The sequence below is a fragment of the Schistocerca nitens genome, chromosome 9 (genome assembly GCF_023898315.1).
Source record: "Schistocerca nitens isolate TAMUIC-IGC-003100 chromosome 9, iqSchNite1.1, whole genome shotgun sequence".
In the NCBI taxonomy this organism is placed as follows: domain Eukaryota; kingdom Metazoa; phylum Arthropoda; class Insecta; order Orthoptera; family Acrididae; genus Schistocerca; species Schistocerca nitens.
In genome coordinates, this window is record NC_064622.1 from 537,214,399 (window position 1) to 537,238,007 (window position 23,609).

Below are 23,609 nucleotides of genomic sequence, written 5' to 3' on the forward strand. Positions count from 1 at the left end.
ATCCCTCGCACCCTCACATTGAGGAATTGTCACAGAAATTCCGTCGCAATGAAATACATTGTGTTCCACTCATTCTCTTTCCCAATCTGGAAACGTATCTACAGCAACGACAGGATTTTCTTTTGGGAACGAGTATCTCGTTCCCGATGCACTAATTCTTCTTTACTGTATCCCTCGCACTCTCACATTGAAAAATTAACACAGAAATTGCGCCGCAATGAAATACATTGTGTTCCATGCCTTCTCTTTCCGAATCTGGGATCGTTTCTACGGCAACGACAGGATCTTCTTTTGGGGACGAATATCACGTTCCCGATGCACTATTTCTTCTTTACTGTATCACTCGCCCCTCACATTGAGGAATTAACACAGATATTGCGTCGCAATGAAATACATTAGGTTCCATGCCTTCTCTATCCCAATCCGGGAACGTTTCTATGGCAACGACTGGATTTTGTTTTCGGGTCGACGACCTCTTTTCCGATGCACTATTTCTTCTTTACTGTATTCCTCGCATCCTCACACTGTGTAATCGTCACAGAAATTGCGTCGCAATGAAATAGATTATGTTGCACGCCTTCTCTTTCCCAATCTGGGAAGGTTTCTACGGCAACGACAGGATTATCTTTTGGGGACGAGTATCTCGTTCCCGATGCACTATTTCTTCATTACTGTATGCCTCGCACTCTCACATTGAGGAATTAACACAGAAATTGCGTCGCAATAAAATACATTGTGTTTCATGCCTTCTCCTTCGCAATCTAGGAACGTTTCCACGGCAACGACAGGATTTTCCTTTGGCGACGAGTATCTCGTTCCCGATGAACTGTTTCTTCTTTACTGTATCCCCCGCACCCTCACATTGAGGAATTCTCACAGAAATTCCGTCGCAATGATATACGTTTTGTTCCATGCCTTCTCTTTCCCAATCTAGGAACGTTTCTACCACAATGACAGTATTTTGTTTTTGGGTCGAGGATTTCCTTTCCGATGCACTATTTCTTCTTTACTGCATCCCTCGCCACCTCACATTGAGGAATTAACACAGAAATTGCGTTTCAATGACATAAATTGTGTTCCATACCTTCTCTTTACCAATCTGGGAACGTTTCTACGGCAACAAAAGGATATCTTTTGGGGACGAGTATCTCGTTCCCGATGCACTATTTCTTCTTTACTGTATCCCTCGCACTCTCACATTGACGAATTAACACAGAAATAGCGTCACAATTAAATTCATTGTGTTCCATGTCTTGTCTTTCCCAATCTAGGAACGTTTCTACAGCAACGACATGATTTTCTTTTTGGGACGAGTATCTCGTTCCTGATGCACTATTTCTGCCTTACTGTATCCCTCGCAATCTCACATTGACGAATTAACACAAAAATAGCGTCACAATTAAATTCATTGTGTTCCATGTCTTGTCTTTCCCAATCTAGGAACGTTTCTACAGCAACGACATGATTTTCTTTTGGGGACGAGTATCTCGTTCCTGATGCACTATTTCTGCCTTACTGTATCCCTCGCAATCTCACATTGAAGAATTAACAAAGAAATTGCGTCGCAATGAAATACATTGTGTTCCATGCCTTCTCCTTCCCAATCTGGGAACTTTTCTACGGCAACGACAGGATCTTCTTTTGGGGACGAATATCAAGTTCCCGATGCACTATTTCTTCTTTACTGTATCACTCGCACCCTCACATTGAGGAATTAACACAGAAATTGCGTCGCAATGAAATAAATTGGGTTCCATGCCTTCTCTATCCCAATCCGGAACGTTTCTATGGCAACGTTTGGAATTTGTTTTCGTGTCGATGACCTGTTTTCCGATGCACTATTTTTTCTTTACTGTATTCCTCGCATCCTCACATTGAGTAATTGTCACAGAAATTGCGTCGCAATGATATACATTATGTTGCACGCCATCTCTTTCCCAATTTGGGAACGTTTCTACGGCAACGACAGGAATTTTTTTTGGGGACGAGTATCTCTATCCTGATGAACTATTTCTTCTTTACTGTATCCCTCGCACTCTCACATTGTCTAATTAACACATAAATAGCGTCGCAATGATATACGTTTTGTTCCATGCCTTCTCATTCCCAATCTAGGAACGTATCTACCGCAATGACAGTATTTTGTTTTTCGGTCGAGGATCTCCTTTCCGATGCACTATTTCTTCTTTACTGCATCCCTCGCACCCTCACATTGTGGAATTAACACAGAAGTCGCGTCGCAATGAAATACATTGTGTTCTATGCCTTCTCTTTCCCAATCTAGGAATGTATGTAGGGCAACGACCGGATTTTCTTTTGGGTACGAGTATTTCGTTCCCGATGCCCTATTTCTTCTTTACTGTATCCCTCGCACTTTCACATTGACGAATGAACACAGAAATTGCATCGCAATGAAATACATTTTGTTCCATGCCTTCTCTTTCCCAATCTGGGAACGTTTCTACGGCAACGATAGGATTTTCTCTTGGGGATGAGTATCTCGTTCCCGATGAACTATTTCTACTTTACTGTATCCCTCGCTCTCTCACATTGACGAATGAACACAGAAATTGCGTAGCAATGAAATACATTGTGCTCCATGCCTTCTCTTTCCCAATCAGGGAACGTTGTTACGGCAACGACAAGTTTTTCTTTTGGGGACGAGTATCTCCTTTCCGTTGCACTATTTCTTCTTTACTGTATCACTCGCACCCTCACATTGAGGAATTAACACAGAAATTGCGTCGCAATGAAATAAAAGCAGTTCCATGCCTCCTCTATCCCAATCCGGAACGTTTCTATGGCAACGACTGGATTTTGTTTTCGTGTCGATTACCTCTTTTCCGATGCACTATTTCTTCTTTACTGTATCCCTCACACCCCCACATTGAGGAATTATAACAGAAATTGCATCGAAATGAAATACATTGTGTTCTATGCCTTCTCTTTCGCAATCTGGGAACGCTTCTACGGAATCGACAGGATATTCTTTTGGGGACGAGTATATCGTTCCCGATGCACTATTTCTTCTTTACTGTATCCCCCGCTCTCTCACATTGACGAATTAACACAGAAATTGTGTCGCAATAAAATACATTGTGGTCCTTGCCTTCTCTTTCCCAATCTGGGAACGTCTCTATAGCAACGACAGGATTTGCTCTTGGGGACGAGTATCTCGTTCCCGATTATTTATTTCTTCTTTACGGTATCCCTCGCACTGTCACACTGACTAATTAACACAGAAATTGCATCGCAATATAATACATCGTGTTCCATGCCTTCTCTTACACAGTCTGGGAACGTTTCTACGCCAACGATAGGATTTTCCTTGGGGACGAGTATCTCGTTCCCGATGACCTATTTTTACTTTACTGTATCCCTGGCTCTCTCACATTGACGAATGAACACGGAAATTGCGTCGCAATGAAATACATTGTGTTCCATGCCTTCTCTTTCCCAATCTGGGAATGTTTCTACGGGAACGACAGGATTTTCTTTGGTGGACGAGTATCGCGTCCCCGATGCTCTATTTTTTCTTTACTGTATCCCTCGCACTTTCACATTGACGAATTAACAGAGAAATTGCGTCGCAATGAGATACATTGTGTTCCATGCCGTCTCTTTCTCATTCTGGGAACGTTTCTACGGCATCGACAGGATTTTCTTTTGGGGACGAGTATCTCGTTCCCGATGAACTATTTCTACTTGACTGTATCCCTCGCACTCTCACATTGATGGATGAACACAGAAATTGCGTCGCAATGAAATACATTGTGTTCCATGCCTTCTCTTTCCCAATCTGGGAACGTTTGTACGGGAACGACTGGATTTTCTTTTGGGTCGAGTATCTCGTTCCCGGTGCACTATTTCTTCTTTACTGTATCCCTCGCACTCTCACATTGACGAATTAACAGAGAAATTGCGTCGCAATATAATACATTATCTTCCATGCCTTCTCTTTCCCAATCTAGGTACGTTTCTACAGCAACGAAAGGATTTAGATTTCGGGTCGAGCATCTCCTTTCCGATGCACTATTCCTTCTTTACTGTATCCCTCGTACTCTCACTTTGACGAATTAACACAGAAATTGTGACGCAATGAAATACATTGCGTTCCTGACCGTCTCTTTCCCAATCTGGGAACGTCTCTAGAGCAGCGACAGGATTTTCTTTCGGGGACGAGTATCTCGTTTCCGATTATTTATTTCTTCTTTACTGTATCCCTCGCACTCTCACATTGACGAATTAACACAGAAATTGCGTCGCAATGAAATACATTGTGTTCCATGCCCTCTCTTTCCCGATCTGGTAACGTTTCTACGGCAACGAAAGGCTCTTCTTTTGGGGACGAGTATCTCGATCCCGATGCAATATTTCTTCCTTACTGTATCTCTCGCACTCTCACATTGACGATTAGAAACAGAAATCGCTTCGCAATGAAATACATTGTGTTCCATGCCATCTCTTTCCCAATCTGGGAACGTTTCCACGGCATCGACGGGATTTGGTTTTGGGGTCCTCGATCTCCTTTCCGATGAACTATTTCTTCATACTGTATCCCTCGCACCCTCACATTGAGGGATTAACACAGAAATCGCGTCGCAACGAAATACATTGTGATCCATGACTTCTCTTTCCCAATCTGGGAACATTTCTACAGCAACGACATGATTTTCTTTTGGGGACGAGTATCTCGTTCCTGATGCACTATATCTGCCTTACTGTATCCCTCGCAATCTCACATTGACGAATTAACAAAGACATTGCGTCGCAATGAAATACATTGTGTTCCATGCCTTCTCCTTCCCAATCTGGGAACTTTTCTACGGCAACGACGGGATTTTCCTTTGGGGACGAGTATCTCGTTCTCGATGCACTATTTCTTCTTTACTGTATCCCTCGCACCCTCACATTGACGCATTAACACAGAAATTGCGTCGCAATGAAATACATTGTGTTCCATGCCTTCTCTTTCCGAATCTGGGATCGTTTCTACGACAACGACAGGATCTTTTTTGGGGACGAATATCAAGTTCCCGATGCACTATTTCTTCTTTACTGTATCACTCGCACCCTCACATTGACTAATTAACACAGAAATTGCGTCGCAATGAAATAAATTGGGTTCCATGCCTTCTCTATCCCAATCCGGAACGTTTCTATGGCAACGTTTGGAATTTGTTTTCGTGTCGATGACCTGTTTTCCGATGCACTATTTCTTCTTTACTGTATTCCTCGCATCCTCACATTGAGTAATTGTCACAGAAATTGCGTCGCAATGATATACATTATGTTGCACGCCATCTCTTTCCCAATTTGGGAACGTTTCTACGGCAACGACAGGAATTTTTTTTGGGGACGAGTATCTCTATCCTGATGAACTATTTCTTCTTTACTGTATCCCTCGCACTCTCACATTGTCTAATTAACACATAAATAGCGTCGCAATGATATACGTTTTGTTCCATGCCTTCTCTTTCCCAATTAAGGAGCGTTTCTACAGCAACGACCGAATTTTGATTTGGGGACGAGTATCTGGTTCCCGATGAACAATTTCTTCTTTACTCTATCCCTCGAACTCTAACATTCTGGAATTAACACAGAAATTGCGTCGCAATGAAATACATTGTGTTCCATGCCTTCTCTTTCCCAATCTGGGAACGGTTCTATGGCAACGACAGGATTTTCTTTTGGGAATGAATATCTCGTTCTTGATGCACTATTTCTTCTTTACTGTATCCCTCACAACCTCACATTGAGGAATTAACACAGAAATTGCGTCGAGATGTAATACATTGGGTTCCATGCCTCCTCTTTCCCAATCTCGAGACGTTTCTATGGCAACGAGAGGATTTTCCTTTGGCGACGAGTATCTCCTTCCCGATGAACTGTTTCTTCGTTACTGTATCCCTCGCACCCTCACATTGAGGAATTGTCACAGAAATTCCGTCGCAATGATATACGTTTTGTTCCATGCCTTCTCATTCCCAATCTAGGAACGTATGTACCGCAATGACAGTATTTTGTTTTTGGGTCGAGGATCTCCTTTCCGATGCACTATTTCTTCTTTACTGCATCCCTCGCACCCTCACATTGTGGAATTAACACAGAAGTCGCGTCGCAATGAAATACATTGTGTTCTATGCCTTCTCTTTCCCAATCTAGGAATGTATGTAGGGCAACGACCGGATTTTCTTTTGGGTACGAGTATTTCGTTCCCGATGCCCTATTTCTTCTTTACTGTATCCCTCGCACTTTCACATTGACGAATGAACACAGAAATTGCGTCGCAATGAAATACATTTTGTTCCATGCCTTCTCTTTCCCAATCTGGGAATGTTTCTACGGCAACGATAGGATTTTCTCTTGGGGATGAGTATCTCGTTCCCGATGAACTATTTCTACTTTACTGTATCCCTCGCTCTCTCACATTGACGAATGAACACAGAAATTGCGTAGCAATGGAATACATTGTGCTCCATGCCTTCTCTTTCCCAATTTGGGAACGTTTCTACGGGAACGACAGGACTTTCTTTGGGGGACGAGTATCACGTTCCCGATGCACTATTTCTTCTTTACTGTATCCCTCGCACTCTCACATTGACGAATTAAGACAGAAATTGCGTGGCATTGTAATACAATGTGTTCCGTGACTCCTCTTTCCCAATCTGGGAACGATTTACGGCAACGATAGGATTTTCTCTTGGGGACAAGTATCTCGTTCCCGATGAAATATTTCTACTTTACTGTATCCCACGCTCTCTCACATTGACGAATGAACACAGAAATTGCGTAGCAATGAAATACATTCTGCTCCATGCCATCTCTTTCCCCATCAGGGAACGTTGTTACAGCAACGACAAGTTTTTCTTTTGGGGACGAGTATCTCCTTTCCGTTGCACTATTTCTTCTTTACTGTATCACTCGCACCCTCACATTGAGGAATTAACACAGAAATTGCGTCGCAATGAAATAAAAGCAGTTCCATGCCTCCTCTATCCCAATCCGGAACGTTTCTATGGCAACGACTGGATTTTGTTTTCGTGTCGATTACCTCTTTTCCGATGCACTATTTCTTCTTTACTGTATCCCTCACACCCCCACATTGAGGAATTATAACAGAAATTGCGTCGAAATGAAATACATTGTGTTCTATGCCTTCTCTTTCGCAATCTGGGAACGCTTCTACGGAATCGACAGGATATTCTTTTGGGGACGAGTATATCGTTCCCGATGCACTATTTCTTCTTTACTGTATCCCCCGCTCTCTCACATTGACGAATTAACACAGAAATTGTGTCGCAATAAAATACATTGTGGTCCTTGCCTTCTCTTTCCCAATCTGGGAACGTCTCTATAGCAACGACAGGATTTTCTCTTGGGGACGAGTATCTCGTTCCCGATTATTTATTTCTTCTTTACGGTATCCCTCGCACTGTCACACTGACTAATTAACACAGAAATTGCATCGCAATGTAATACATCGTGTTCCATGCCTTCTCTTACACAGTCTGGGAACGTTTCTACGCCAACGATAGGATTTTCCTTGGGTACGATTATCTCGTTCCCGATGACCTATTTTTACTTTACTGTATCCCTGGCTCTCTCACATTGACGAATGAACACGGAAATTGCGTCGCAATGAAATACATTGTGTTCCATGCCTTCTCTTTCCCAATCTGGGAATGTTTCTACGGGAACGACAGGATTTTCTTTGGTGGACGAGTATCGCGTCCCCGATGCTCTATTTTTTCTTTACTGTATCCCTCGCACTTTCACATTGACGAATTAACAGAGAAATTGCGTCGCAATGAGATACATTGTGTTCCATGCCGTCTCTTTCCCATTCTGGGAACGTTTCTACGGCATCGACAGGATTTTCTTTTGGGGACGAGTATCTCGTTCCCGATGAACTATTTCTACTTGACTGTATCCCTCGCACTCTCACATTGATGGATGAACACAGAAATTGCGTCGCAATGAAATACATTGTGTTCCATGCCTTCTCTTTCCCAATCTGGGAACGTTTGTACGGGAACGACTGGATTTTCTTTTGGGACGAGTATCTCGTTCCCGGTGCACTATTTCTTCTTTACTGTATCCCTCGCACTCTCACATTGACGAATTAACAGAGAAATTGCGTCGCAATATAATACATTATCTTCCATGCCTTCTCTTTCCCTGTCTAGGTACGTTTCTACAGCAACGAAAGGATTTAGATTTCGGGTCGAGCATCTCCTTTCCGATGCACTATTCCTTCTTTACTGTATCCCTCGTACTCTCACATTGACGAATTAACACAGAAATTATGACGCAATGAAATACATTGCGTTCCTGACCGTCTCTTTCCCAATCTGGGAACGTCTCTAGAGCAGCGACAGGATTTTCTTTCGGGGACGAGTATCTCGTTTCCGATTATTTATTTCTTCTTTACTGTATCCCTCGCACTCTCACATTGACGAATTAACACTGAAATTGCGTCGCAATGTGATACATTGTGTTCCATGCCTTCTCTTTCCCTATCTGGGATCGTTTCTACGGCAACGACAGGATTTTCTTTTGGGGACGGGTATCTTGTTCCCGATGCACTATTTCTTCTTTACTGTATCCCTCGCGCTCTCACATCGACGAATTAACAGAAAAAATGCGTTGCAATGAAATGCATTGTGTTCCATGCCTTCTCTTTCCGAATCTGGGAACGTTTCTACGGCAACAACAGGATTTTTTTTGGGGACGAGTATCTCTTTCCCGATGCACTATTTCTTCTTTACTGTATCCCTTGCACTACAACATTAACGTATTAACACAGAATTTGCGTCGAAATGAAATACATTGTATTGCATGCGTTCTCTTTCCCAATCTGGGAACGCTTCTACGACAACGAAAAGATTTTTTTTTGGGGACGAGTATCTCGGTCCCGATGCACTATTTCTTCTTTTTTCCTGTATCTCTCGCACTCTCAGATTGACGAATTGAAACAGAAAATGCGTCCCAATGAAATGCATTGTGTTCCATTTCTTCTCTTTCCCGATTTGGTAACGTTTCTACGGCAACGAAAAGATCTTCTTTTGGGGACGAGTATCTCGATCCCGATGCAATATTTCTTCCTTACTGTATCTCTCGCACTCTCACATTGACGATTAGAAACAGAAATTGCGTCGCAATGAAATACATTGTGTTCCATGCCCTCTCTTTCCCGATCTGGTAACGTTTCTACGGCAACGAAAGGCTCTTCTTTTGGGGACGAGTATCTCGATCCCGATGCAATATTTCTTCCTTACTGTATCTCTCGCACTCTCACATTGACGATTAGAAACAGAAATCGTTTCGCAATGAAATACATTGTGTTCCATGCCATCTCTTTCCCAATCTGGGAACGTTTCCACGGCATCGACGGGATTTGGTTTTGGGGTCCTCGATCTCCTTTCCGATGAACTATTTCTTCATACTGTATCCCTCGCACCCTCACATTGAGGGATTAACACAGAAATCGCGTCGCAACGAAATACATTGTGATCCATGCCTTCTCTTTCCCAATCTGGGAACATTTCTACAGCAACGACATGATTTTCTTTTGGGGACGAGTATCTCGTTCCTGATGCACTATATCTGCCTTACTGTATCCCTCGCAATCTCACATTGACGAATTAACAAAGAAATTGCGTCGCAATGAAATACATTGTGTTCCATGCCTTCTCCTTCCCAATCTGTGAACTTTTCTACGGCAACGACGGGATTTTCCTTTGGGGACGAGTATCTCGTTCTCGATGCACTATTTCTTCTTTACTGTATCCCTCGCACCCTCACATTGACGCATTAACACAGAAATTGCGTCGCAATGAAATACATTGTGTTCCATGCCTTCTCTTTCCGAATCTGGGATCGTTTCTACGGCAACGACAGGATCTTTTTTGGGGACGAATATCAAGTTCCCGATGCACTATTTCTTCTTTACTGTATCACTCGCACCCTCACATTGACTAATTAACACAGAAATTGCGTCGCAATGAAATAAATTGGGTTCCATGCCTTCTCTATCCCAATCCGGAACGTTTCTATGGCAACGTTTGGAATTTGTTTTCGTGTCGATGACCTGTTTTCCGATGCACTATTTCTTCTTTACTGTATTCCTCGCATCCTCACATTGAGTAATTGTCACAGAAATTGCGTCGCAATGATATACATTATGTTGCACGCCATCTCTTTCCCAATTTGGGAACGTTTCTACGGCAACGACAGGAATTTTTTTTGGGGACGAGTATCTCTATCCTGATGAACTATTTCTTCTTTACTGTATCCCTCGCACTCTCACATTGTCTAATTAACACATAAATAGCGTCGCAATGATATACGTTTTGTTCCATGCCTTCTCTTTCCCAATTAAGGAGCGTTTCTACAGCAACGACCGAATTTTGATTGGGGGACGAGTATCTGGTTCCCGATGAACAATTTCTTCTTTACTCTATCCCTCGAACTCTAACATTCTGGAATTAACACAGAAATTGCGTCGCAATGAAATACATTGTGTTCCATGCCTTCTCTTTCCCAATCTGGGAACGGTTCTATGGCAACGACAGGATTTTCTTTTGGGAATGAATATCTCGTTCTTGATGCACTATTTCTTCTTTACTGTATCCCTCACAACCTCACATTGAGGAATTAACACAGAAATTGCGTCGAGATGTAATACATTGGGTTCCATGCCTCCTCTTTCCCAATCTCGAGACGTTTCTATGGCAACGAGAGGATTTTCCTTTGGCGACGAGTATCTCCTTCCCGATGAACTGTTTCTTCGTTACTGTATCCCTCGCACCCTCACATTGAGGAATTGTCACAGAAATTCCGTCGCAATGATATACGTTTTGTTCCATGCCTTCTCATTCCCAATCTAGGAACGTATCTACCGCAATGACAGTATTTTGTTTTTGGGTCGAGGATCTCCTTTCCGATGCACTATTTCTTCTTTACTGCATCCCTCGTACCCTCACATTGTGGAATTAACACAGAAGTCGCGTCGCAATGAAATACATTGTGTTCTATGCCTTCTCTTTCCCAATCTAGGAATGTATGTAGGGCAACGACCGGATTTTCTTTTGGGTACGAGTATTTCGTTACCGATGCCCTATTTCTTCTTTACTGTATCCCTCGCACTTTCACATTGACGAATGAACACAGAAATTGCGTCGCAATGAAATACATTTTGTTCCATGCCTTCTCTTTCCCAATCTGGGAACGTTTCTACGGCAACGATAGGATTTTCTCTTGGGGATGAGTATCTCGTTCCCGATGAACTATTTCTTCTTTACTGTATCTCTCGCACTCTCACATTGACGATTAGAAACAGAAATCGCTTCGCAATGAAATACATTGTGTTCCATGCCATCTCTTTCCCAATCTGGGAACGTTTCCACGGCATCGACGGGATTTGGTTTTGGGGTCCTCGATCTCCTTTCCGATGAACTATTTCTTCATACTGTATCCCTCGCACCCTCACATTGAGGGATTAACACAGAAATCGCGTCGCAACGAAATACATTGTGATCCATGCCTTCTCTTTCCCAATCTGGGAACATTTCTACAGCAACGACATGATTTTCTTTTGGGGACGAGTATCTCGTTCCTGATGCACTATATCTGCCTTACTGTATCCCTCGCAATCTCACATTGACGAATTAACAAAGACATTGCGTCGCAATGAAATACATTGTGTTCCATGCCTTCTCCTTCCCAATCTGGGAACTTTTCTACGGCAACGACGGGATTTTCCTTTGGGGACGAGTATCTCGTTCTCGATGCACTATTTCTTCTTTACTGTATCCCTCGCACCCTCACATTGACGCATTAACACAGAAATTGCGTCGCAATGAAATACATTGTGTTCCATGCCTTCTCTTTCCGAATCTGGGATCGTTTCTACGACAACGACAGGATCTTTTTTGGGGACGAATATCAAGTTCCCGATGCACTATTTCTTCTTTACTGTATCACTCGCACCCTCACATTGACTAATTAACACAGAAATTGCGTCGCAATGAAATAAATTGGGTTCCATGCCTTCTCTATCCCAATCCGGAACGTTTCTATGGCAACGTTTGGAATTTGTTTTCGTGTCGATGACCTGTTTTCCGATGCACTATTTCTTCTTTACTGTATTCCTCGCATCCTCACATTGAGTAATTGTCACAGAAATTGCGTCGCAATGATATACATTATGTTGCACGCCATCTCTTTCCCAATTTGGGAACGTTTCTACGGCAACGACAGGAATTTTTTTTGGGGACGAGTATCTCTATCCTGATGAACTATTTCTTCTTTACTGTATCCCTCGCACTCTCACATTGTCTAATTAACACAAAAATAGCGTCGCAATGATATACGTTTTGTTCCATGCCTTCTCTTTCCCAATCAAGGAGCGTTTCTACAGCAACGACCGGATTTTGTTTTGGGGACGAGTATCTGGTTCCCGACGAACAATTTCTTCTTTACTCTATCCCTCGAACTCTAACATTCTGGAATTAACACAGAAATTGCGTCGCAATGAAATACATTGTGTTCCATGCCTTCTCTTTCCCAATCTGGGAACGGTTCTATGGCAACGACAGGATTTTCTTTTGGGAATGAATATCTCGTTCTTGATGCACTATTTCTTCTTTACTGTATCCCTCACAACCTCACATTGAGGAATTAACACAGAAATTGCGTCGAGATGTAATACATTGGGTTCCATGCCTCCTCTTTCCCAATCTCGAGACGTTTCTACGGCAACGAGAGGATTTTCCTTTGGCGACGAGTATCTCCTTCCCGATGAACTGTTTCTTCGTTACTGTATCCCTCGCACCCTCACATTGAGGAATTGTCACAGAAATTCCGTCGCAATGATATACGTTTTGTTCCATGCATTCTCTTTCCCAATATAGGAATGTTTCTACAGCAATGACAGTATTTTGTTTATGGGTCGAGGATCTCCTTTCCCATGCACTATTTCCTCTTTACTGCATCCCTCGCACCCTCACATTGAGGAATTGTCACAGAAATTCCGTCGCAATGAAATACATTGTGTTCCACTCATTCTCTTTCCCAATCTGGAAACGTATCTACAGCAACGACAGGATTTTCTTTTGGGAACGAGTATCTCGTTCCCGATGCACTAATTCTTCTTTACTGTATCCCTCGCACTCTCACATTGAAAAATTAACACAGAAATTGCGCCGCAATGAAATACATTGTGTTCCATGCCTTCTCTTTCCGAATCTGGGATCGTTTCTACGGCAACGACAGGATCTTCTTTTGGGGACGAATATCACGTTCCCGATGCACTATTTCTTCTTTACTGTATCACTCGCCCCTCACATTGAGGAATTAACACAGATATTGCGTCGCAATGAAATACATTAGGTTCCATGCCTTCTCTATCCCAATCCGGGAACGTTTCTATGGCAACGACTGGATTTTGTTTTCGGGTCGACGACCTCTTTTCCGATGCACTATTTCTTCTTTACTGTATTCCTCGCATCCTCACACTGTGTAATCGTCACAGAAATTGCGTCGCAATGAAATAGATTATGTTGCACGCCTTCTCTTTCCCAATCTGGGAAGGTTTCTACGGCAACGACAGGATTATCTTTTGGGGACGAGTATCTCGTTCCCGATGCACTATTTCTTCATTACTGTATGCCTCGCACTCTCACATTGAGGAATTAACACAGAAATTGCGTCGCAATAAAATACATTGTGTTTCATGCCTTCTCCTTCGCAATCTAGGAACGTTTCCACGGCAACGACAGGATTTTCCTTTGGCGACGAGTATCTCGTTCCCGATGAACTGTTTCTTCTTTACTGTATCCCCCGCACCCTCACATTGAGGAATTCTCACAGAAATTCCGTCGCAATGATATACGTTTTGTTCCATGCCTTCTCTTTCCCAATCTAGGAACGTTTCTACCACAATGACAGTATTTTGTTTTTGGGTCGAGGATTTCCTTTCCGATGCACTATTTCTTCTTTACTGCATCCCTCGCCACCTCACATTGAGGAATTAACACAGAAATTGCGTTTCAATGACATAAATTGTGTTCCATACCTTCTCTTTACCAATCTGGGAACGTTTCTACGGCAACAAAAGGATATCTTTTGGGGACGAGTATCTCGTTCCCGATGCACTATTTCTTCTTTACTGTATCCCTCGCACTCTCACATTGACGAATTAACACAGAAATAGCGTCACAATTAAATTCATTGTGTTCCATGTCTTGTCTTTCCCAATCTAGGAACGTTTCTACAGCAACGACATGATTTTCTTTTTGGGACGAGTATCTCGTTCCTGATGCACTATTTCTGCCTTACTGTATCCTTCGCAATCTCACATTGACGAATTAACACAGAAATAGCGTCACAATTAAATTCATTGTGTTCCATGTCTTGTCTTTCCCAATCTAGGAACGTTTCTACAGCAACGACATGATTTTCTTTTGGGGACGAGTATCTCGTTCCTGATGCACTATTTCTGCCTTACTGTATCCCTCGCAATCTCACATTGAAGAATTAACAAAGAAATTGCGTCGCAATGAAATACATTGTGTTCCATGCCTTCTCTTTCCCAATCTGGGAACGTTTGTACGGGAACGACTGGATTTTCTTTTGGGACGAGTATCTCGTTCCCGGTGCACTATTTCTTCTTTACTGTATCCCTCGCACTCTCACATTGACGAATTAACAGAGAAATTGCGTCGCAATATAATACATTATCTTCCATGCCTTCTCTTTCCCAATCTAGGTACGTTTCTACAGCAACGAAAGGATTTAGATTTCGGGTCGAGCATCTCCTTTCCGATGCACTATTCCTTCTTTACTGTATCCCTCGTACTCTCACATTGACGAATTAACACAGAAATTGTGACGCAATGAAATACATTGCGTTCCTGACCGTCTCTTTCCCAATCTGGGAACGTCTCTAGAGCAGCGACAGGATTTTCTTTCGGGGACGAGTATCTCGTTTCCGATTATTTATTTCTTCTTTACTGTATCCCTCGCACTCTCACATTGACGAATTAACACAGAAATTGCGTCGCAATGAAATACATTGTGTTCCATGCCCTCTCTTTCCCGATCTGGTAACGTTTCTACGGCAACGAAAGGCTCTTCTTTTGGGGACGAGTATCTCGATCCCGATGCAATATTTCTTCCTTACTGTATCTCTCGCACTCTCACATTGACGATTAGAAACAGAAATCGCTTCGCAATGAAATACATTGTGTTCCATGCCATCTCTTTCCCAATCTGGGAACGTTTCCACGGCATCGACGGGATTTGGTTTTGGGGTCCTCGATCTCCTTTCCGATGAACTATTTCTTCATACTGTATCCCTCGCACCCTCACATTGAGGGATTAACACAGAAATCGCGTCGCAACGAAATACATTGTGATCCATGCCTTCTCTTTCCCAATCTGGGAACATTTCTACAGCAACGACATGATTTTCTTTTGGGGACGAGTATCTCGTTCCTGATGCACTATATCTGCCTTACTGTATCCCTCGCAATCTCACATTGACGAATTAACAAAGACATTGCGTCGCAATGAAATACATTGTGTTCCATGCATTCTCCTTCCCAATCTGGGAACTTTTCTACGGCAACGACGGGATTTTCCTTTGGGGACGAGTATCTCGTTCTCGATGCACTATTTCTTCTTTACTGTATCCCTCGCACCCTCACATTGACGCATTAACACAGAAATTGCGTCGCAATGAAATACATTGTGTTCCATGCCTTCTCTTTCCGAATCTGGGATCGTTTCTACGACAACGACAGGATCTTTTTTGGGGACGAATATCAAGTTCCCGATGCACTATTTCTTCTTTACTGTATCACTCGCACCCTCACATTGACTAATTAACACAGAAATTGCGTCGCAATGAAATAAATTGGGTTCCATGCCTTCTCTATCCCAATCCGGAACGTTTCTATGGCAACGTTTGGAATTTGTTTTCGTGTCGATGACCTGTTTTCCGATGCACTATTTCTTCTTTACTGTATTCCTCGCATCCTCACATTGAGTAATTGTCACAGAAATTGCGTCGCAATGATATACATTATGTTGCACGCCATCTCTTTCCCAATTTGGGAACGTTTCTACGGCAACGACAGGAATTTTTTTTGGGGACGAGTATCTCTATCCTGATGAACTATTTCTTCTTTACTGTATCCCTCGCACTCTCACATTGTCTAATTAACACATAAATAGCGTCGCAATGATATACGTTTTGTTCCATGCCTTCTCTTTCCCAATTAAGGAGCGTTTCTACAGCAACGACCGAATTTTGATTTGGGGACGAGTATCTGGTTCCCGATGAACAATTTCTTCTTTACTCTATCCCTCGAACTCTAACATTCTGGAATTAACACAGAAATTGCGTCGCAATGAAATACATTGTGTTCCATGCCTTCTCTTTCCCAATCTGGGAACGGTTCTATGGCAACGACAGGATTTTCTTTTGGGAATGAATATCTCGTTCTTGATGCACTATTTCTTCTTTACTGTATCCCTCACAACCTCACATTGAGGAATTAACACAGAAATTGCGTCGAGATGTAATACATTGGGTTCCATGCCTCCTCTTTCCCAATCTCGAGACGTTTCTATGGCAACGAGAGGATTTTCCTTTGGCGACGAGTATCTCCTTCCCGATGAACTGTTTCTTCGTTACTGTATCCCTCGCACCCTCACATTGAGGAATTGTCACAGAAATTCCGTCGCAATGATATACGTTTTGTTCCATGCCTTCTCATTCCCAATCTAGGAACGTATCTACCGCAATGACAGTATTTTGTTTTTGGGTCGAGGATCTCCTTTCCGATGCACTATTTCTTCTTTACTGCATCCCTCGCACCCTCACATTGTGGAATTAACACAGAAGTCGCGTCGCAATGAAATACATTGTGTTCTATGCCTTCTCTTTCCCAATCTAGGAATGTATGTAGGGCAACGACCGGATTTTCTTTTGGGTACGAGTATTTCGTTCCCGATGCCCTATTTCTTCTTTACTGTATCCCTCGCACTTTCACATTGACGAATGAACACAGAAATTGCGTCGCAATGAAATACATTTTGTTCCATGCCTTCTCTTTCCCAATCTGGGAACGTTTCTACGGCAACGATAGGATTTTCTCTTGGGGATGAGTATCTCGTTCCCGATGAACTATTTCTACTTTACTGTATCCCTCGCTCTCTCACATTGACGAATGAACACAGAAATTGCGTAGCAATGAAATACATTGTGCTCCATGCCTTCTCTTTCCCAATTTGGGAACGTTTCTACGGGAACGACAGGACTTTCTTTGGGGGACGAGTATCACGTTCCCGATGCACTATTTCTTCTTTACTGTATCCCTCGCACTCTCACATTGACGAATTAAGACAGAAATTGCGTGGCATTGAAATACAATGTGTTCCGTGACTCCTCTTTCCCAATCTGGGAACGTTTTTACGGCAACGATAGGATTTTCTCTTGGGGACAAGTATCTCGTTCCCGATGAAATATTTCTACTTTACTGTATCCCACGCTCTCTCACATTGACGAATGAACACAGAAATTGCGTAGCAATGAAATACATTCTGCTCCATGCCTTCTCTTTCCCCATCAGGGAACGTTGTTACGGCAACGACAAGTTTTTCTTTTGGGGACGAGTATCTCCTTTCCGTTGCACTATTTCTTCTTTACTGTATCACTCGCACCCTCACATTGAGGAATTAACACAGAAATTGCGTCGCAATGAAATAAAAGCAGTTCCATGCCTCCTCTATCCCAATCCGGAACGTTTCTATGGCAACGACTGGATTTTGTTTTCGTGTCGATTACCTCTTTTCCGATGCACTATTTCTTCTTTACTGTATCCCTCACACCCCCACATTGAGGAATTATAACAGAAATTGCGTCGAAATGAAATACATTGTGTTCTATGCCTTCTCTTTCGCAATCTGGGAACGCTTCTACGGAATCGACAGGATATTCTTTTGGGGACGAGTATATCGTTCCCGATGCACTATTTCTTCTTTACTGTATCCCCCGCTCTCTCACATTGACGAATTAACACAGAAATTGTGTCGCAATAAAATACATTGTGGTCCTTGCCTTCTCTTTCCCAATCTGGGAACGTCTCTATAGCAACGACAGGATTTTCTCTTGGGGACGAGTATCTCGTTCCCGATTATTTATTTCTTCTTTACGGTATCCCTCGCACTGTCACACTGACTAATTAACACAGAAATTGCATCGCAATGTAATACATCGTGTTCCATGCCTTCTCTTACACAGTCTGGGAACGTTTCTACGCCAACGATAGGATTTTCCTTGGGGACGAGTATCTCGTTCCCGATGACCTATTTTTACTTTACTGTATCCCTGGCTCTCTCACATTGACGAATGAACACGGAAATTGCGTCGCAATGAAATACATTGTGTTCCATGCCTTCTCTTTCCCAATCTGGGAATGTTTCTACGGGAACGACAGGATTTTCTTTGGTGGACGAGTATCGCGTCCCCGATGCTCTATTTTTTCTTTACTGTATCCCTCGCACTTTCACATTGACGAATTAACAGAGAAATTGCGTCGCAATGAGATACATTGTGTTCCATGCCGTCTCTTTCCCATTCTGGGAACGTTTCTACGGCATCGACAGGATTTTCTTTTGGGGACGAGTATCTCGTTCCCGATGAACTATTTCTACTTGACTGTATCCCTCGCACTCTCACATTGATGGATGAACACAGAAATTGCGTCGCAATGAAATACATTGTGTTCCATGCCTTCTCTTTCCCAATCTGGGAACGTTTGTACGGGAACGACTGGATTTTCTTTTGGGACGAGTATCTCGTTCCCGGTGCACTATTTCTTCTTTACTGTATCCCTCGCACTCTCACATTGACGAATTAACAGAGAAATTGCGTCGCAATATAATACATTATCTTCCATGCCTTCTCTTTCCCTGTCTAGGTACGTTTCTACAGCAACGAAAGGATTTAGATTTCGGGTCGAGCATCTCCTTTCCGATGCACTATTCCTTCTTTACTGTATCCCTCGTACTCTCACATTGACGAATTAACACAGAAATTATGACGCAATGAAATACATTGCGTTCCTGACCGTCTCTTTCCCAATCTGGGAACGTCTCTAGAGCAGCGACAGGATTTTCTTTCGGGGACGAGTATCTCGTTTCCGATTATTTATTTCTTCTTTACTGTATCCCTCGCACTCTCACATTGACGAATTAACACAGAAATTGCGTCGCAATGTGATACATTGTGTTCCATGCCTTCTCTTTCCCTATCTGGGATCGTTTCTACGGCAACGACAGGATTTTCTTTTGGGGACGGGTATCTTGTTCCCGATGCACTATTTCTTCTTTACTGTATCCCTCGCGCTCTCACATCGACGAATTAACAGAAAAAATGCGTTGCAATGAAATGCATTGTGTTCCATGCCTTCTCTTTCCGAATCTGGGAACGTTTCTACGGCAACGACAGGATCTTTTTTGGGGACGAATATCAAGTTCCCGATGCACTATTTCTTCTTTACTGTATCACTCGCACCCTCACATTGACTAATTAACACAGAAATTGCGTCGCAATGAAATAAATTGGGTTCCATGCCTTCTCTATCCCAATCCGGAACGTTTCTATGGCAACGTTTGGAATTTGTTTTCGTGTCGATGACCTGTTTTCCGATGCACTATTTCTTCTTTACTGTATTCCTCGCATCCTCACATTGAGTAATTGTCACAGAAATTGCGTCGCAATGATATACATTATGTTGCACGCCATCTCTTTCCCAATTTGGGAACGTTTCTACGGCAACGACAGGAATTTTTTTTGGGGACGAGTATCTCTATCCTGATGAACTATTTCTTCTTTACTGTATCCTTCGCACTCTCACATTGTCTAATTAACACATAAATAGCGTCGCAATGATATACGTTTTGTTCCATGCCTTCTCTTTCCCAATTAAGGAGCGTTTCTACAGCAACGACCGTATTTTGATTTGGGGACGAGTATCTGGTTCCCGATGAACAATTTCTTCTTTACTCTATCCCTCGAACTCTAACATTCTGAAATTAACACAGAAATTGCGTCGCAATGAAATACATTGTGTTCCATGCCTTCTCTTTCCCAATCTGGGAACGGTTCTATGGCAACGACAGGATTTTCTTTTGGGAATGAATATCTCGTTCTTGATGCACTATTTCTTCTTTACTGTATCCCTCACAACCTCACATTGAGGAATTAACACAGAAATTGCGTCGAGATGTAATACATTGGGTTCCATGCCTCCTCTTTCCCAATCTCGAGACGTTTCTATGGCAACGAGAGGATTTTCCTTTGGCGACGAGTATCTCCTTCCCGATGAACTGTTTCTTCGTTACTGTATCCCTCGCACCCTCACATTGAGGAATTGTCACAGAAATTCCGTCGCAATGATATACGTTTTGTTCCATGCATTCTCTTTCCCAATATAGGAATGTTTCTACAGCAATGACAGTATTTTGTTTATATGTCGAGGATCTCCTTTCCGATGCACTATTTCCTCTTTACTGCATCCCTCGCACCCTCACATTGAGGAATTGTCACAGAAATTCCGTCGCAATGAAATACATTGTGTTCCACTCATTCTCTTTCCCAATCTGGAAACGAATATACAGCAACGACAGGATTTTCTTTTGGGAACGAGTATCTCGTTCCCGATGCACTAATTCTTCTTTACTGTATCCCTCGCACTCTCACATTGAAAAATTAACACAGAAATTGCGCCGCAATGAAATACATTGTGTTCCATGCCTTCTCTTTCCCAACCTGGGAACATTTCTACGGCAACGAAAGGATCTTCTTTTGAGGCCGAGTATCTCGATCCCGATGCACTATTTCTTCTTTACTGTATCCCTCGCACCCTCACATTGACGAATTAACACAGAAATTGCGTCGCAATGAAATACATTGTGTTCCATGCCTTCTCTTTCCGAATCTGAGATCATTTCTACGGCAACGACAGGATCTTCTTTTGGGGACGAATATCACGTTCCCGATGCACTATTTCTTCTTTACTGTATCACTCGCCCCTCACATTGAGGAATTAACACAGATATTGCGTCGCAATGAAATACATTGGGTTCCATGCCTTCTCTATCCCAATCCGGGAACGTTTCTATGGCAACGACTGGATTTTGTTTTCGGGTCGACGACCTCTTTTCCGATGCACTATTTCTTCTTTACTGTATTCCTCGCATCCTCACATTGAGTAATTGTCACAGAAATTGCGTCGCAATGAAATAGATTATGTTGCACGCCTTCTCTTTCCCAATCTGGGAAGGTTTCTACGGCAACGACAGGATTATCTTTTGGGGACGAGTATCTCGTTCCCGATGCACTATTTCTTCATTACTGTATGCCTCGCACTCTCACATTGAGGAATTAACACAGAAATTGCGTCGCAATAAAATACATTGTGTTTCATGCCTTCTCGTTCGCAATCTATGAACGTTTCCACGGCAACGACAGGATTTTCCTTTGGTGACGAGTATCTCTTTCCCGATGAACTGTTTCTTCTTTACTGTATCCCCCGCACCCTCACATTGAGAAATTCTCACAGAAATTCCGTCGCAATGATATACGTTTTGTTCCATGCCTTCTCTTTCCCAATCTAGGAACGTTTCTACCACAATGACAGTATTTTGTTTTTGGGTCGAGGATTTCCTTTCCGATGCACTATTTCTTCTTTACTGCATCCCTCGCCACCTCACATTGAGGAATTAACACAGAAATTGCGTTTCAATGACATAAATTGTGTTCCATACCTCCTCTTTACCAATCTGGGAACGTTTCTACGGCAACAAAAGGATATCTTTTGGGGACGAGTATCTCGTTCCCGATGCACTATTTCTTCTTTACTGTATCCCTCGCACTCTCACATTGACGAATTAACACAGAAATAGCGTCACAATTAAAGTCATTGTGTTCCATGTCTTGTCTTTCCCAATCTAGGAACGTTTCTACAGCAACGACATGATTTTCTTTTGGGGACGAGTATCTCGTTCCTGATGCACTATTTCTGCCTTACTGTATCCATCGCAATCTCACATTGACGAATTAACAAAGAAATTGCGTCGCAATGAAATACATTGTGTTCCATGCCTTCTCCTTCCCAATCTGGGAACTTTTCTACGGCAACGACGGGATTTTCCTTTGGGGACGAGTATCTCGTTCTCGATGCACTATTTCTTCTTTACTGTATCCCTCGCACCCTCACATTGACGCATTAACACAGAAATTGCGTCGCAATGAAATACATTGTGTTCCATGCCTTCTCTTTCCGAATCTGGGATCGTTTCTACGGCAACGACAGGATCTTCTTTTGGGGACGAATATCAAGTTCCCGATGCACTATTTCTTATTTACTGTATCACTCGCACCCTCACATTGAGGAATTAACACAGAAATTGCGTCGCAATGAAATAAATTGGGTTCCATGTCTTCTCTATCCCAATCCGGAACGTTTCTATGGCAACGTTTGGAATTTGTTTTCGTGTCGATGACCTGTTTTCCGATGCACTATTTCTTCTTTACTGTATTCCTCGCATCCTCACATTGAGTAATTGTCACAGAAATTGCGTCGCAATGATATACATTATGTTGCACGCCATCTCTTTCCCAGTTTGGGAACGTTTCTACGGCAACGACAGGAATTTTTTTTGGGGACGAGTATCTCTATCCTGATGAACTATTTCTTCTTTACTGTATCCCTCGCACTCTCACATTGTCTAATTAACACATAAATAGCGTCGCAATGATATACGTTTTGTTCCATGCCTTCTCTTTCCCAATCAAGGAGCGTTTCTACAGCAACGACCGGATTTTGTTTTGGGGACGAGTATCTGGTTCCCGATGAACAATTTCTTCTTTACTCTATCCCTCGAACTCTAACATTCTGGAATTAACACAGAAATTGCGTCGCAATGAAATACATTGTGTTCCATGCCTTCTCTTTCCCAATCTGGGAACGGTTCTATGGCAACGACAGGATTTTCTTTTGGGAATGAATATCTTGTTCTTGATGCACTATTTCTTCTTTACTGTATCCCTCACAACCTCACATTGAGGAATTAACACAGAAATTGCGTCGAGATGTAATACATTGGGTTCCATGCCTCCTCTTTCCCAATCTCGAGACGTTTCTACGGCAACGAGAGGATTTTCCTTTGGCGACGAGTATCTCCTTCCCGATGAACTGTTTCTTCGTTACTGTATCCCTCGCACCCTCACATTGAGGAATTGTCACAGAAATTCCGTCGCAATGATATACGTTTTGTTCCATGCCTTCTCTTTCCCAATCTAGGAACGTATCTACCGCAATGACAGTATTTTGTTTTTGGGTCGAGGATCTCCTTTCCGATGCACTATTTCTTCTTTACGGTATCCCTCGCACCCTCACATTGAGGACTTAACACAGAAATTGCGTCGCATTGTAATACATGGGTTCCATGTCATCTCTTTCCCATTCTAGGACCATTTCCACGGCAACGACAGGATAGTGTTTTGGAATCGAGGATCTCCTTTCCGATGC